Here is a 17,523-nt window from a genome sequence, read left to right on the forward strand (position 1 = left end):
TGCAGGATTACTGTGTCTACTGCTTGCCTACAAGCAGAGGCTGTTTCCCTGACTACTGTAGATAACTCATATAATCATATACGCTACCGCTACCATTTTATTATTATTTTTCTTGCTGCCTAGTCACTTTACCCCTACCTACATGTACATATCTACCTCAACTACCACCGTATCCCTGCTCATTGATATGGTACGGATGCTGACCATATGTAGCTTACATTCTTGTGTGTTTTATTTCCTGCTCGCTTTTATTTCTATCTGGCCTAGTGTTGAAAGTTGGATTTTCTATTTCGCACCTTTGATATTGAACACAGCATTGTTGAGGAAGAGCTTGTAAGTAAGCATTTTGCTGTGCGGTTTACACCTGTTGTATTCTGCTCATGTGACAAATGAACTACCATGTAGCACTAACTCATTTTAGCATGTAGCACTAACTCATTTTAGCATGTAGCACTAACTCATTTTAGCATGTAGCAATAACTAATTGTAGCATGTAGCTCGTCATCATGTCTCTCTTTACAACTGTTAATTTGTTACAACCCCTCAACCCAAACACTAGATCATCAACCCAACCAGCATGAAAGTACTGTAATCTCAGTAATGACAGTATTTCTGATTGACAGAAATATAATTTTGGTGTTTAGCATGTCATTCACAGCAAATGGAAACACTCTTGTGACATTCACAGCTTTTGACATTCAGCATAAGTAGCCTATTTACATCAAAAGTAATTATAAGCTTTGATATCATGTGTTGTATACCATTTGAGGACTTATCAAGCCTTTATACTGTATCATGTGGCAAGGATTTTAGCCGCCCTAGTCTAGTTGTCATGGTGATATATTCTGTCCATTTCAGTCCTTGTCTAGTATACTCTAGTTATTGTTGTGATACTGTATGTTCTCCGACCCTGTCTCTCGGCCAGCGCTGGTCAGGGACGGGCAGTTGGTTGTTATTGTTGTCCTATTAGAAGCCGGGAAGGGAAGGGAAGGAAGTGGCCTTGGAGCGGCCAGCCAGCCGGAGGAGAGGGATTACCGGGACCGCCGAGCGGGAATTATGGAATTACAGAACAGCGTTCCTGAGGTGATGGAAATCAGTGGAGTGAATGGGACTGTAGCGGAACATCTGATATAGATCTGGCGTTACTCCTAGTGAGGTGGAACTGAAGGCTACAGAACACAGAGACTTGGGAGATATGGTCTGATACACTATATCCTCTGGAGAAACACTCAGCATGGCTACATCCTGTAAGGATCAACAACAGAGGAATCAGATTTAAATCATCTTACTTCAAAATTCACATTTCTATTAGCTGCTGTTTATCCAGATGTCACATCAAAGCCAATCAAGCTTTACTCAAAGTGCATTTAAAGGATCTCAATAAACACTTTTTTGTTCTTTAAAATCGAAACAGTCAAATAAAATATGAATAAAGACTGCTCACCGCTGTCACAGATATATCATACTACTCTCAACAACCCATCTGTCCTTGCTTTTGTTCCATAGCTGACATGGAGGCACCAGGCAGTAAACTCTTAAGTGGTCTGACAGTGAAAGCGACAGATAAAGAATGGTTGATTGACTAGTCTGAGAATCTGCTTCACTGTTTGTCTAAGAAGAGGAGACGTAGCCACATAGCTCTCCTATCTCTTCCTTCTCTTTCATTCCACTTTCCCTTCATCTCCCTCTTCTCTCCCTCCCTCAGAGTACTATTGATGGGTTCCTAAGGAATGTCAGGTTAACTTCCTGCTGCGTGAGGATAGTGGAATCTATAATCTGGTGTTTGAACTTGTCTGGTAACTTGTCTGGTAACTGTTTTATGGTCTGTCTTATCTCCATACCAGTGGACCATTACGACTTACCATTGGTCAACATTATCAACATCATGTAATGGATTTACACATCAGATGTTTTATTGTATATAACGTACATAGATCTTACGGTATGTAGCGTAGTGAATAAAGTGGCCTTTTTTACTTCCTCTTTCCTTACCCAGACTTCCTTGCTGTGTTGATTGCGGGATCTGTGACTTGGTGTGTATGTGTAGAGACATGTCAGGCGTGCTGCAGCCAGCTGCACCATTGTGAAACTGTGTGTCTCTTGCAATTTACTCTTGCTCCACAATGCTTTGTCTTGAACGTACTTGTTCGGGACATTGTGTGATGATCCGTGAGAAATGATAGATTAGATTTCTATCTAAATATGGAGAGAGTTTATTATCCATGAGACAAACATGTTAACTTTTCCCTAGAGGATCAGTAAGGATATAGAAAGATGTTGTGGGGGGGTTAGAATGTTGCTATAAAAGTGTTGGTGCTGTAGGTACACAGATGTGTGCTAATGTCCAGTGGAAAGTCACAACCTATGGTTGTTCACACAAAAAAAAAGGGTGATGGTTCTATGTGGAACCACAATGACACAAAGAACCCTTTGAGCTCTTCAATGGTTCTTTACAGTTCACAAAAGGGTTCTTTGCTCTTTTAGTGATAATTAAAATGTAGGGGAGGCGGCTCATTAGAATATTTTGGGGCGTGGTTTGCGCACAGCTCCTTTTTGTGTAACAGTGAATGAGAGTGTCATTCCAGTTTATTTAATGTGTGGTGTGATGCTGTTATCCATTATATAAGACTATGGTCAGTGATGGTGTCTTGTGAAAGACTCATGTACAGTCTTGTGTCAATTGAAAATGGTTGACTAAATCAGTCAGTGGGGCTCTCCTCAGGGACCCCCAGCTGTTTCAGAGGTAGCTCACTTGATTCAACTTGTCAATTAACACAATAATAACACCTATGGAATTTTGACAATATAATGACCTGAATAAAAAACCTTGTATGGTTCTTCAAAAGGATCTACAAAGAACGTTTCAGATTGAGAAAGGTTCTTTATTAGAACCATTGTCCATAAAGGTTCTATAAAGAACCATTAAAAAGGGTTGTAACCATAGCGGAACCTGTTTTTGGTGCTATATAGACTATGCTATATGGACACTGTGTTAACAAACCTCCAAACGAGCTTCAATGCCATACAACACTCCTTCAGTAGCCTCCAACTGCTCTTAAACACTAGTAAAACTAAATGCATGCTCTTCAATCGAACGCTGCTGGCACCCACCCACCCGACTAGAATCACTACTCTCGACGGGTCTGACCTAGAGTATGTGGACAACTAAAAAAACCTAGGTGTCTGGTTAGACTGTAAACTCTCCTTCCAGAATCACATTAAGCATCTCCAATCCAAAGTTAAATCTAGAATCGGCTTCCTATTTCGCAACGAAGCCTCCTTCACTCATGCTGCCAAACATGCCCTCGTAAAACTGACTATCCTACCGATCCTTGACTTCGGCGATGTCATTTACAAAATAGCCTCCAACACTCTACTCAGCAAATTGGATGTAGTCTACCACAGTGCCATCCGTTTTGTCACCAAAGCCCCATATACTACCCACCACTGTGACCTGTATGCTCTTGTTGGCTGGTCCTCACTACATTTTCGTCGCCAAACCCACTGGCTCCAGGCCATCTATAAATCACTGCTAGGCAAATCCCTGCCTTATCTTAGCTCATTGGTCACCATAGCAACACCCATCCGTAGTATGCGCTCCAGCAGGTATATCTCACTGGTCATCCCCAAAGCCAACACCTCCTTTGGCCACCATTCCTTCCAGTTCTCTGCTGCCAACGACTGGAACAAATTGCAAAAATCTCTGAAGCTGGAGACTCTTATCTCCCTCACTAACTTTAAGCATCAGTTGTCAGAGCACCTTACCGATCACTGCACCTGTACACAGCCCATCTGAAATTAGCCCACCCAACTACCTCATCCCCATATTGTTATTTATTTTGCTCATTTGCACCCCAGTATCTCTATTTGCACATCATCTCTTGCACATCTATCATTCCAGTGTTAAAACTAATTGTAATTATTTTGCATTATGGCCTATTTATTGCCTTACCTCCATAACTTGCTACATTTGCACACACTGTATATATATTTTCTGTTGTATTTTTGACTTTATGTTTTGTTTTACCCCATATGTAACTCTGTGTTGTTGTTTTTATTGCACTGCTTTGCTTTATCTTGGCCAGGTCGCAGTTGTAAATGAGAACTTGTTCTCAACTGGCTTACCTGGTTAAATAAATGTGGAATAAAAAAAATTAAGAAATAAATAAAATAGAACCTTAGGAAAGGGTTCTTTATAGCACCGTACAGATTCCATTTAGAACCTTCAAAAAAGGGTTCTATATAGCACCAAAAAGTGTTCCGCTATGGTTACAAGCCAAAGAACCCCTATCTGGTACTATTTAGAACAAATCTTTTTTAGTGTGTTGGGTTGACACAAGTTTTATAGACAGGCTTCCATTTGGGCTGTGTGAATGGGGGCCCTCCCTCCCTCTTCCCCTCTGTCCCTCGACCTGGCCCCCTCAACAAAAGGTGTAATTGCTGCTGGTCGTAAACCACTGTGGAACAGAAAGAGAGCGGAGAGTGATGTACTGTGTGTACGGTGTCTGCTATAGAGAAGAGTATGTGTTTGTGTGTGTGCATGGCATTTGTTTGTGTATCTGTGTGTGTGTGAAAGGGTGCTTTATGCAATGTTCGTGTGTGTCTGGTTCTATGATTGTGACTGAGAGTGTGTGTGTGTGTGTGGTGGTGTGTGTGTTTACACAAGAAGTTTGAGAGTCTGCGCTCCTCAATAAAATGATAAATTAGCTATTTCATACCCTTCTGCCCCATTTGACAGCAGCAACCTTAATGAACACTGTGTATCAACAGACTCATTGTCTTTCTTTTTTTAACTCAAAGGCCATGAACTCCTGAGCTGTGTGAAGTGGCATGTGTTATGGCTACTTTTCCTGATCTTGTGAGGGTATGTATTGGTCTAGTGTATTGGTCTAGTAGTGTGAATGCTGCCTCCAGGGAAAATGTTTATAATTTTTATTGATTTTGTTTACAGATGTAGGATCTTAATTTGATCACCCTGTTGCGGGAGAACCTTCCTGCAATGCAGGAAATTAAAAACTTCTAGTGTATTTGAGGTTTAAAAAAGATTTTCACATATGAATAATATATCAACCCCTACAAAAATGCACATTAATTATAATCCACGTAATAATTAACATTTCCTGTTACTGCAGGTTTATTTTCCTGCTGTCACAAACTGCCTCAAATTAAGATACTACATCTGTAAATATTATGGTGTGGGGTGCGACCACAGGTCGAGTCTAGCAGTCTTCAGGTCTCAGGCAAGGTTATGCATCACAAAAGCATGCTAAGTGCTGTAGTGTGTGTGTGTGTGTGTGTGTTTGTGTGTGTGTGTGTGTGTGTGTGTGTGTGTGTGTGTGTGTGTGTGTGTGTGTGTGTGTGTGTGTGTGTGTGTGTGTGTGTGTGGATGGTAAGGAATGCACCGGTGTTGTTGTGCCAGATGCATCATGCTGTGTTTGACATTTGTTTGGCTCTTTGACCTTGCCTCACTGTGGCTCACACACATACACACGCCCTTCTCCTGTGCAAGGGCCAATGTGAGATTGTTCTGGTGGAAAAACAGGAAAAGGCTAATGTAGACACACACGCACATGCACACACACACACACACACACACACACACACACACACCTATAGATAGAGAAACGTAAAACAATGTCAGACACACACACACAGTTTTAGATTTACTCACACACACATTTAATACATACATACATACAGTGGGGGGAAAAAGTATTTAGTCAGCCACCAATTGTGCAAGTTCTCCCACTTAAAAAGATGAGAGAGGCCTGTAAATTTCATCATAGGTACACGTCAACTATGACAGACAAATTGAGAATTTTTTTCTCCAGAAAATCACATTGTAGGATTTTTAATGAATTTATTTGCAAATTATGGTGGAAAATAAGTATTTGGTCACCTACAAACAAGCAAGATTTCTGGCTCTCACAGACCTGTAACTTATTCTTTAAGAGGCTCCTCTGTCCTCCACTCATTACCTGTATTAATGGCACCTGTTTGAACTTGTTATCAGTATAAAAGACACCTGTCCACAACCTCAAACAGTCACACTCCAAACTCCACTATGGCCAAGACCAAAGAGCTGTCAAAGGACACCAGAAACAAAATTGTAGACCTGCACCAGGCTGGGAAGACTGAATCTGCAATAGGTAAGCAGCTTGGTTTGAAGAAATCAACTGTGGGAGCAATTATTAGGAAATGGAAGACATACAAGACCACTGATAATCTCCCTTGATCTGGGGCTCCACGCAAGATCTCACCCTGTGGGGTCAAAATGATCACAAGAACGGTGAGCAAAAATCCCAGAACCACACGGGGGGACCTAGTGAATGACCTGCAGAGAGCTGGGACCAAAGTAACAAAGCCTAACATCAGTAACACACTACGCCGCCAGGGACTCAAATCCTGCAGTACCAGACGTGTCCCCCTGCTTAAGCCAGTACATGTCCAGGCCCGTCTGAAGTTTGCTAGAGTGCATTTGGATGATCCAGAAGAGGATTGGGAGAATGTCATATGGTCAGATGAAACCAAAATATAACTTTTTGGTAAAATCTCAACTCGTCGTGTTTGGAGGACAAAGAATGCTGAGTTGCATCCAAAGAACACCATACCTACTGTGAAGCATGGGGGTGGAAACATCATGCTTTGGGGCTGTTTTTCTGCAAAGGGAACAGGACGACTGATCCGTGTAAAGGAAAGAATGAATGGGGCCATGTATCGTGAGATTTTGAGTGAAAACCTCCTTCCATCAGCAAGGGCATTGAAGATCGAACGTGGCTGGGTCTTTCAGCATGACAATGATCCCAAACACACCGCCCGGGCAACGAAGGAGTGGCTTCGTAAGAAGCATTTCAAGATCCTGTAGTGGCCTAGCCAGTCTCCAGATCTCAACCCCATAGAAAATCTTTGGAGGGAGTTGAAAGTCTGTGTTGCCCAGCGACAGCCCCAAAACATCACTGCTCTAGAGTAGATCTGCATGGAGGAATGAGCCAAAATACCAGCAACAGTGTGTGAAAACCTTGTGAAGACTTACAGAAAACGTTTGACCTGTGTCATTGCCAACAAAGGGTATATAACAAAGTATTGAGAAACTTTTGTTATTGACCAAATACTTATTTTCCACCATAATTTGCAAATAAATTCATTAATAATCCTACAATGTGATTTTCTGGATTTTTTTCCCTCATTTTGTCTGTCATAGTTGACGTGTACCTATGATGAAAATTACAGGCCTCTCTCATCTTTTTAAGTGGGAGAACTTGCACAATTGGTGGCTGACTAAATACTTTTTTTCCCCACTGTACATACATAAAAATTTATATAAATAGGACCAGATAGGGATTCTTTGGCTTGTAACCATAGCAGAACCCTTTTTGGTGTTATATAGAACCCTTTTTTGAAGGTTCAATAAAGAACCATGCTCATAAGGTTCTAAATGGAACCTGTATGGTGCTATAAAGAACCCTTTCCTATGGTTCTATGAAGAACCATTAAAACAGGTTCTATATAGCACCAAAAAAAAGAGTTCTGCTATGGTTACAACCCTTTTTGGGGTTATATTGAACCCTTTTTTATGGTTCTTTATAGAACCTTCATGGAGAATGGTTCTATAAAGATTTGTAGTCCTTTTGAAGAACCACAGGTTTTTTTAATTCTGGTCAGCCAAATTATATTGTTAAAATTCCGTAAGTGTTATTATTGTGTTAATTGACAAGTTGAATCATGTGAGGTTCCTCTGGAACAGCTGGGGGTCCCTGATGAGAGCATTGAGAACCACTGACTGATTTAGTCAACCACTTAAGACACAAGGCCATACGTGAGTCTTTCACAAGACACCGTCCCTGGCCAGAGTCATATACAGTGCCCTCCGTAATTATTAGGACAGTGAAGCATTTCTTCTTCTTTTGGCTCTATACTCGAAAGGTTTGGATTTGAAATCAAGCAATGACTGAGGTTAAAGTATAGTTAATTTGATTAATTCTAATTCATGTTTTTGCGCAATATTCTAAATACCTGTATCGCAAGAATCAAGGTTTTGTTATTTTTCATTTTTATGGACGTTTATGTCCACTTGGTCTCGTCTCTTTCGCTCCTTCTGTGCTTATTCTGAGAAATAAGGTAGGCCACTTGATTTCAACATCTGTACAAGTGGACAGGCTAACATGCTTTTCAAACAGTCGGAGATGGACCGAAGTGGGTGTTCATAACAATTCAACTGTTATACCTTGTTAGCTAGCAAGTAGATCCAAGTTGGTTAAACTTGAAATATGAAGATTAGCTGGCTAATCACTAGCACGTGGGCTTGGGAGATTGTTGATGAGATCTGTGTTCATTTTCTATAGCCTAATGCCTGCTACAAGAAGTGAGTCATTATTAGTTAATGAGCATTATGCATGGTTCTAGTTAAATTTGTAACAAAAAATTGCATTTTCATAGACAGACTTGAAAGCCAGATCAGTTATTATTGGAAAAAAAGCAGGTTAAACTATTTTGATAAATGAATTATATTATTAGTGGGTCTTATGGTTGTGGAAGGCTTATATTTAGCCTAGGTATAACTTATTGCTGACTGTTTGAAATGCAGTGTATTTGACCTTGACTTGTCCAACAATGGTTATTTAGAGAAAACATAAAACAATAAATAAAAAATCAAGATATATAGCGTGAATCACTCATAAGTTTGAAGAAAATGTAGATCACCCAGCCCTACAGGGCTCTATTTATTATGTAATAGCATAACACAACACATAAGATAAACTCTAATGACAATCTCACTCACAGGTGCACAAAAAGAGCTGTGAGCTAAGAACCCTTTTGTGAACTGCAAAGAACCTTTGAAGAGCTGAACGGGTTATTTGAGTCATTATGGTTCCACATAGAACCATCACCCTTCCCAAAGAACCCTTGAGGAATCCTCATTTTTTTGTGTGTACTCTCTGTCCTTGTTTCACCTTAGTGAGGCTTATAATAAACTGTAGTGGTGAAAAGATTGAACCAGGTCCTGTACTGGTATAGAAGTGAGTCATAGTTCATGAGTCACAGGGAAGAGAGGGCTTCCTGAAATTGAGTGTAAACTAACTGGGTGAATTCTCCTTTCATAGCTTGGCAAGCATGGCATGACCCACTCTTTCTAATAGTCTGACACACACAGACACAGACACACACAGACACACGCACACGCACACACACACACACCTCCTATTCTTGTTTTGTGTGTATTTACTCTGTTTGGTTGGGGGGGGGGTGATGGGAACTGGGCTGACTATTGAACCTCTATTTTTCTCCAATAGAAAAAGAGCTGTTGACAGGGCTAACTGCCCCTGATGTCAAGCAGAACTAGTTGTGTGGCTGGCTGTAGATAGTCTCTGGAGGTTAGGGTTCAGAGGTCACATGCAGGAAATAGGGATTGTTTTTTACCACCCTGCCTTTCACACAGGGCTGTGTGTATGTGTGAGTGTGAGTATGAGTGTGTGTGTGTGTGTGTGTGTCTGAAATAGGGGTCGTTTTTTACGACCCTCCCTCCCAAACAGGGCTGTGTATTTGTGTGTGTGTATCTGAAATAGGGGGCGTTTTTTACGACCCTGTCTCTCACACAGGGCTGTGTGCGTGCGTGCGTGTGTGTTTGTGTGTTTGCGTGGGTTTGTGTGCGGCTATTCAGGGCATGAGATTTAGAGTCGAACACACAGAAGGAGAAATCTTATTTTTGACTGGGCAGTCTAGACACACTGTAGTCATGTGTGTATTCTTAGGAGTACACAGGAATACACAAACACTGTCCACCAGTACCCTCAGTAATGGAATATACACACTGGCCAGCACAGTCAGTAATGTCTGAAATGACAGTGTATAAGAGAGGCCACAATTGACAATGGGACATGGTAACTAACAAGCATTGGGACTTTGTTTCCATGGCAATGTTTGGGCAGCTGTTTGGAATGTCCAGGTGTTGGGGGGGGTTATTTAGGGATGTTAGGGTGAGAGGAGGGGGAACCTTTGGGAGTGGAACACATTTTTCCCCTCTTTTCTGTTTCCTGCGCAGAACAAGTTGTCCTTACACAAGGATGTGTGTGTGTGTGTGTGTACATGTTTTCCTGTGTCTCTGTGTGTGTGCTTGCAAATGCGTTTATGCGTGTGTGAGTGTGTGTGAAAGACAGAGCGATACACTCCCACGTGAGGAAGTAGGGTAATCCCGTATGGAATGTGTGTAGACATGTAGACGTGTCATAAATACATCATGAGCAAATGCCTTTGTACTTCAGGAAACTACACTCATTAAGCAGAAAATGTTCAAGGAAAGTTATCACTGATGTCATCATGCACAACAATTAAGCTGTAGAAATGATATATAGGTCTATTGGAAAAGTATATTCACTCTCACAATATTTTCTCTATGATATCAGCTATGACAAGTATGCCCACTCAACACATCGGAATCCAAAAAAGTTGAAAGTGTTTGCTGTGGTATTCAATGCCCTTGCAAACTGACTTGAGTAGGAAGTGAAAAGGAAATCAAAACCACCAAACATTCTTTACACAAATTAATATTCTGCACTTGTAGTTTAGCACACACTCTCATCCAGAGTGACTTAGTGAGTGCTTATATTATGAGCTGGTCCCCTGTGGGACTCAAACCCACAACCTTGGCGTTGCAAGCGCCATGCTCTACCAACTAAGCCACACGGGACACTAATGAGTGTACACTACTTTCTTTGATCTTGTCACAGGGTTTATTGATGCCAGCCCTAGGCTAGACTGTAGTGTATGTTGTGACTGAAACTAGGCTGCATGATACAGTGTGTAGTGACAGAGCAGGGGGAGACCAGACTAGAGCTGACAGAAGGACAGGCTAGGGTAGGGAGAAAAGGTCACAAAAAGGGAGTGTGAACAGTGTATTTAGCATCACAATGGATGAAACAATGCAACTTAAACACATGCACCCACACACACACACACCCCCACACAAACTGGTACTCTGAACTCCTAATGAGGACACTCTTCCCATCACCCCTTGTTTGTCTGGTGTGTGTTAATCTGCTGCTTATGTGCGAGTGTGTCTCTGTGTGTTCTTGTTTGTCCCTCTCTCTCTCTCTCTCTCTCTCTCGCTCTCTCTCTAGTTGTGAAATATTCATCAGAGCAGAACTCTTTTAGTTTGCTTCAATAATTCATCTATTGGTTGGTTTTATGGAAAACTTGCTGCAATACCTCAAATCCCACTAGCTAGAGGAACTGCACCAGCCTCTCATCTCTCTCACACACACACGCGCGCACACATTTTTACATTTAACATTTTAGTCATTTAGAAGACGCTCTTATCCAGAGCGACTTACAGGAGCAATTAGGTTTAAGTGCCTTGCATACACACACAGTCCCTCACATCACAAAGAAGCACATAATTCATATGTGTATAGCGTCTCCAATTAAAAACACATATTTTGACCAATGGGTAAAATACTATTGTGTATTTTAATTGTGTAGATAATCTTCTAAGAAAATCAATGGTCCAAACTTCATGTCTCTATCATAATCTGTTCAAAAGTTATTTTGTTTTTTTACCATTGTAGGATGGCCAGAATTACACAGCAAAATCAATGGTGTACATTTAACACTGAAAGTGTAAAATGTACTTTATTTTTTAGTAAATATATAATATGAGTCCCACTGTAGTGGTGTTAAAATAACACTTTCAAAAGTGTTAAAGATTTAACTCTGTTGCAGTGTTCCCCATTTGACTCCTAAAGTGCTCAAAGGAACTCTATTGTGGTGTTTGCATTGCTCTACTGTAGAGTAATAAGCAACACATACAGTGTAAAACATAGCACTTGATACAGAGTAAACTGGACTCACTTTTCTTAGTGCTGACTCTATTACACTTTCTCAGTATAAGAAATTAACACAAGTAGGGTTACAGTACATCATTTTGGGGTGTTGTTTTAACATTGTATGGTTTAAAGCCTAATTAGCATTTTCCCCAGGGTGCCATTTCTTTTGGAGTAAATTGTAGAGTTAACACCCATGACTATATTTGTTAGTGACTGAGAATTATTAACTTTTTGAAGGCCTGAGGTTTTCACCAAGTGAGATTCCAGGTGAATGTTATCAATAAAAATGTAAGTCTAACAATACATTACAGATATCATAATGCCTTACATACTGGACCAATTGATGGCCTAGTTTTACCTTAACGTTCATGTTTACATTTTAGTCATTTAGCAGACGCTCTTATCCAGAGCGACTTACAGTTAGTGAGTGCATACATTTTAATTAGTTTTTCTTTTTTTTTTAAATTCTTCCCATACTGTTTTTTTTCATAATGTTTTTCATGAAATTGAATCACGGTATGATAACCAAATAATGAAAAATGGCTGTTGCTTCTACATTTATAAAGTTACGGGTCCCCTCCCGCATGTCAAATGCTTGGATTTGTTATTAAGGGGATGAGGTGACATCACCTTAACTCTCATTTTAATACACCAATGGTAACATGACATTCTCTTACCTAATTTAAATAAGTACCGCCTTGTAACCAACCTTGGAGAAGGCATGTTTGCAGAGGGGCGTGGTTTATATAACTAGATAGCTACTCTGGTGCCAAAATGTGACTGTAGGGTGTCAGCAAATATAATTGAAAGTTTACCCTAGCTAGGTCTTCAGCCAGCATGGAGCAAAAGGGGGGGAAGGGTCATTCAAAACTCTGATGCAGTTGTCATGTCAACACATCCATCAGTGCTGCTGTGAACCATAAAACAAGAGACATGCCAAGTGGGAGATGTATGATAGATAGATAGATATATTCATGAATGCAATTTCCAAAATGCCACAGTTTATTTATTGTTTATGATAATTATTCAAGGCTCGCTTTGTTATTTTATTTTCAAACTAAAATACTTGATTGCATTTCAAATCATGAATGACTCGTGTGCTGTGTGATGACATGAACGAATGAATGATTGATTGATACAGTAGCCTATATAACTATTAAAATGTAGGACTACGTAAGTTACTGTATTAAGACTAAACAGGCCTACAGCTCGATGGTGGTTATACAAGGCTGCTATACTAAGCCTACTAATTATAATGACATTACTTATTATTATAATGATGATTACAATAATAATAGTAATAATAACAATAAGAAGGAGGTCAAGAAAAAGGAGGGTTAATATTATTATAATAAATATAATTTTTCTGACCATTTGGAACAGTGTAAACAACACTAAATAAATTATAAATAATGCCAGACAGGCAGTTCTAACAAAAAAAAAGGGTAAAGCCTTTATTACAGCATAGCAAAGATTAAAAACAGACAAATTTGTGAAATAGTTTATCCGACATGTTGTGGTTGCGTGAGGCTTGGTGCGCACGGAATCAGTAGGCTATTAAACAAACACTCAAACAGGCAACAGAAGCATGATCTGTCTTATTTCTGTAGATATATATGGATAATTTATCAAGCTAGGCACATTAAACAGTTAGGCTATTGATTTTAGACCTAATTAAGTTGGTTTCCTCTTTCCTCACTTTTCTTAGACAATAAGATAAGGGCTGTTTTCTCGGCTCCTAACTCCCCTGCTGCCTCCACCGCATTGTTCTCAACACCAATATGCTGGTTATCTTATTATGCACATAGCAACATGTTCTAGGAAAAGGCGCCAATTCAACAGTGCACTGATGTGTTTCAGGAACCGCAGACAGCGAGCACTATCCAACGTGGGTGACAGCGAATTTGTTAAAAAATAATATTAGTTTTATTAGTGTTGCACCATTATTCTTATGTAATATCACCATATACAATTTCAGTACCACGTCTTAGAGTAATGGAACTGTGCCATCCCCACGGCCTCCATAATGGATTAGTCCACTCAGACAGGCCTGAATCAGACAGGTGTCTTGTACACCATGCTACTGCTCGACTAAAGAAATCTCGGTCGACCAACAGCCTATCGACCAAACAATGGACCAGTCGACTAAATGGGGTCAGCCCTAATATACAGTGGGGAGAAAAAGTATTTAGTCAGCCACCAATTGTGCAAGTTCTCCCACTTAAAAAGATGAGAGAGGCCTGTAATTTGCATCATAGGTACACATCAACTATGACAGACAAATTGAGATTTTTTTTTCCAGAAAATCACATTGTAGGATTTTTAATGAATTTATTTGCAAATTATGGTGGAAAATAAGTATTTGGTCACCTACAAACAAGCAAGATTTCTGGCTCTCACAGACCTGTAACTTCTTCTTTAAGAGGCTCCTCTGTCCTCCACTCGTTACCTGAATTAATGGCACCTGTTTGAACCTGTTATCAGTATAAAAGACACCTGTCCACAACCTCAAACAGTCACACTCCAAACTCCACTATGGCCAAGACCAAAGAGCTGTCAAAGGACACCAGAAACAACATTGTAGACCTGCACCAGGCTGGGAAGACTGAATCTGCAATAGGTAAGCAGCTTGGTTTGAAGAAATCAACTGTGGGAGCAATTTTTAGGAAATGGAAGACATACAAAACCACTGATAATCTCCCTCGATCTGGGGCTCCACGCAAGATCTCACCCCGTGGGGTCAAAATGATCACAAGAACGGTGAGCAAAAATCCCAGAACCACACAGGGGGACCTAGTGAATGACCTGCAGAGAGCTGGGACCAAAGTAACAAAGCCTACCATCAGTAACACACTACGCCGCCAGGGACTCAAATCCTGCAGTGTCAGACGTGTCCCCCTGCTTAAGCCAGTACATGTCCAGGCCCGTCTGAAGTTTGCTAGAGTGCATTTGGATGATCCAGAAGAGGATTGGAAGAATGTCATATGGTCAGATGAAACCAAAATATAATTTTTTTGTAAAATCTCAACTCGTTGTGTTTGGAGGACAAAGAATGCTGAGTTGCATCCAAAGAACACCATACCTACTGTGAAGCATGGGGGTGGAAACATCATGCTTTGGGGCTGTTTTTCTGCAAAGGGACCAGGACGACTGATCCGTGTAAAGGAAAGAATGAATGGGGCCATGTATTGTGAGATTTTGAGTGAAAACCTCCTTCCATCAGCAAGGGCATTGAAGATGAAACGTGGCTGGGTCTTTCAGCATGACAATGATCCCAAACACACCGCCCGGGCAACGAAGGAGTGGCTTCGTAAGAAGCATTTCAAGGTCCTGGAGTGGCCTAGCCAGTCTCCAGATCTCAACCCCATAGAAAATCTTTGGAGGGAGTTGAAAGTCAGTGTTGACCAGCGACAGCCCCAAAACATCACTGCTCTAGAGTAGATCTGCATGGAGGAATGGGCCAAAATACCAGCAACAGTGTGTGAAAACCTTGTGAAGACTTACAGAAAACGTTTGACCTGTGTCATTGCCAACAAAGGGTATATAACAAAGTATTGAGAAACTTTTGTTATTGACCAAATACTTATTTTCCACCATAATTTGCCAATAAATTCATTAAAAATCCTACAATGTGATTTTCTGGATTTTTTTTTCTCATTTCGTCTGTCATAGTTGACGTGTACCTATGATGAAAATTACAGGCCTCTCTCATCTTTTTAAGTGGGAGAACTTGCACAATTGGTGGCTGACTAAATACTTTTTTCCCCCACTGTATATATATATATATATATATATATATATATATATATATATATATTTAGGGCTGACCCCATTTAGTCGACTGGTAAAATATACACATATATATACAGTGCTGTGAAAAAGTATTTGCCCCTTTTCTAATTTTCTCTACTTTTGCATATTTGTGATACTGAATGTTATCAGATCTTCAACCAAAACCTAATATTAGATAAAAGATAAGTGAACAAATAACACAACAATTACATATTTATTTAATTTATTTCATAAACAAAGTTATGCAACACCCAATTCCCCTGTGTGAAAAAGTAATTGCCCCCTTACACTCAATATCTGGTTGTGCCACCTTTAGCTGCAATGACTCCAACCAAATGCTTCCTGTAGTTGTTGATCAGTCTCTCACGTCGCTGTGGAGGAATTTTGGCCCACTCTTCCATGCAGAACTGCTTTAACTCAGTGATGTGTTGGTTTTCAAGCATGAACTGCTCATTTCAAGTCCTGCCACAACATCTCAATTGGGATTAGGTCTGGACTTTACTAGGCCATTCCAAAACTTCCAATTTGTTGCTTTTTAGCAATTTTCATGTAGACTTGATTGAGTGTTTTGGATCAGTCTTGCTGCATGACCCAGCTGCGCTTCAGCTTCAGCTCACAGACGGATGGTCTGACATTCTCCTGTAGATTTCTCTGATACAGAGCAGAATTCATGGTTCCTTCTATTAAGGCAAGTCGTCCAGGTCCTGAGGCAGTAAAGCAGGGTTCTTCAATTCCGGTCCTGGAGGGCCGAAACACTTCTGTTTTTTATTTCTACCTGGTAGTTAATTGCACTCACCTGGTGTCCCAGGTCTGAATTAGCCCCTGATTAGAAGGAGAGGATGAAAAACAGAGGTGTTTCGGCCCTCCAGGACCGGAATTGAAGAACCCTGCAGTAAAGCATCCCCAAACCATCCCACCACCACCACCATGCTTGACCTTTGGTATGATGTTCTTACTGTGGAGTAATATGATCACATTTTTGGGTTCTAGTCAAGATTTTAGAAGCTGTATTTAGCACTAACTGAAGTTTATTTAGTGCTTTTTCCGGGTAGCCAGAGAGTAGAGCATTGCAGTAGCCAAATCTATATAGAAGTGACAAAAACATTGATTAGCTTTTATGCATCATTTTTGGACAAAAAGTTTCAGAGGTCCAGAGTCACTTCGAGGTCCTTCACAATTTTTGAGACGACTGTACAACCATCAAGATTAATTGTCAGATCAAACAGAAGATCTCTTTGTTTCTTGGGACCTAGAACTAGCATTTCTCCTTTGTTAGAGTTTAAAAGTAAAACATTTGCATCCACTTCCTTATGTCTGAAACACAGGCTTCCACAGGCTTCCAAGGTAGACAATTGTGGGGCTTCACCATGTTTCATCGAAATGTACAGCTGTGTGCCGAATGACATCACCAAGAGGTCATTGAATCAGATGGCTCATTCATCACAAAACCCACTGATATTGCCAACTACTTTAATTATTTTTTCATTGGCAAGATTAGCAAATTTAAGCATGACATGCCAGCAACAAATGCTTACATTACACATCCAAGTATAACTGACCAAATTATGAAAGATAAGCATTGCCATTTTGAATTCTGTAAAGTGAGTGTGGAAGAGGTGAAACAATTATTGTTGTCTATCGACAATGACAAGCCACCTGGGACTGACAACTTGAATGGAAAATTACTGAGGATAATAGCGGACGTTATTGCTACTATTTGCCATATCTTCAATCTAAGCCTTCAAGAAAGTATGTGCCATCAGGCCTGGAGGGAAGCAAAAATAATTCAGCTTCCCAAGATTAGTAAAGCCCCCTTTACTGGTTCAAACAGCCGACCAATCAGCCTGTTACCAACCCTTAGTAAACTTTTGGGGAAAATGGTGTCATGGCTTTACACCCCCTGCTATATTGT

General features: G+C 40.4%; 1 protein-coding gene across 1 annotated transcript in view; it reads left to right on the forward strand.

Annotated features, from left to right (window-relative positions):
• Nucleotides 1–17,523, forward strand: part of LOC121541499 (disabled homolog 2-interacting protein) — a 202,119-nt gene that overhangs the window by 916 nt on the left and 183,680 nt on the right. The gene's annotated exons all lie outside the window — the stretch shown is intronic.

This window comes from Coregonus clupeaformis, chromosome 27 (genome assembly GCF_020615455.1).
Source record: "Coregonus clupeaformis isolate EN_2021a chromosome 27, ASM2061545v1, whole genome shotgun sequence".
NCBI classification, from domain to species: Eukaryota; Metazoa; Chordata; class Actinopteri; order Salmoniformes; family Salmonidae; genus Coregonus; species Coregonus clupeaformis.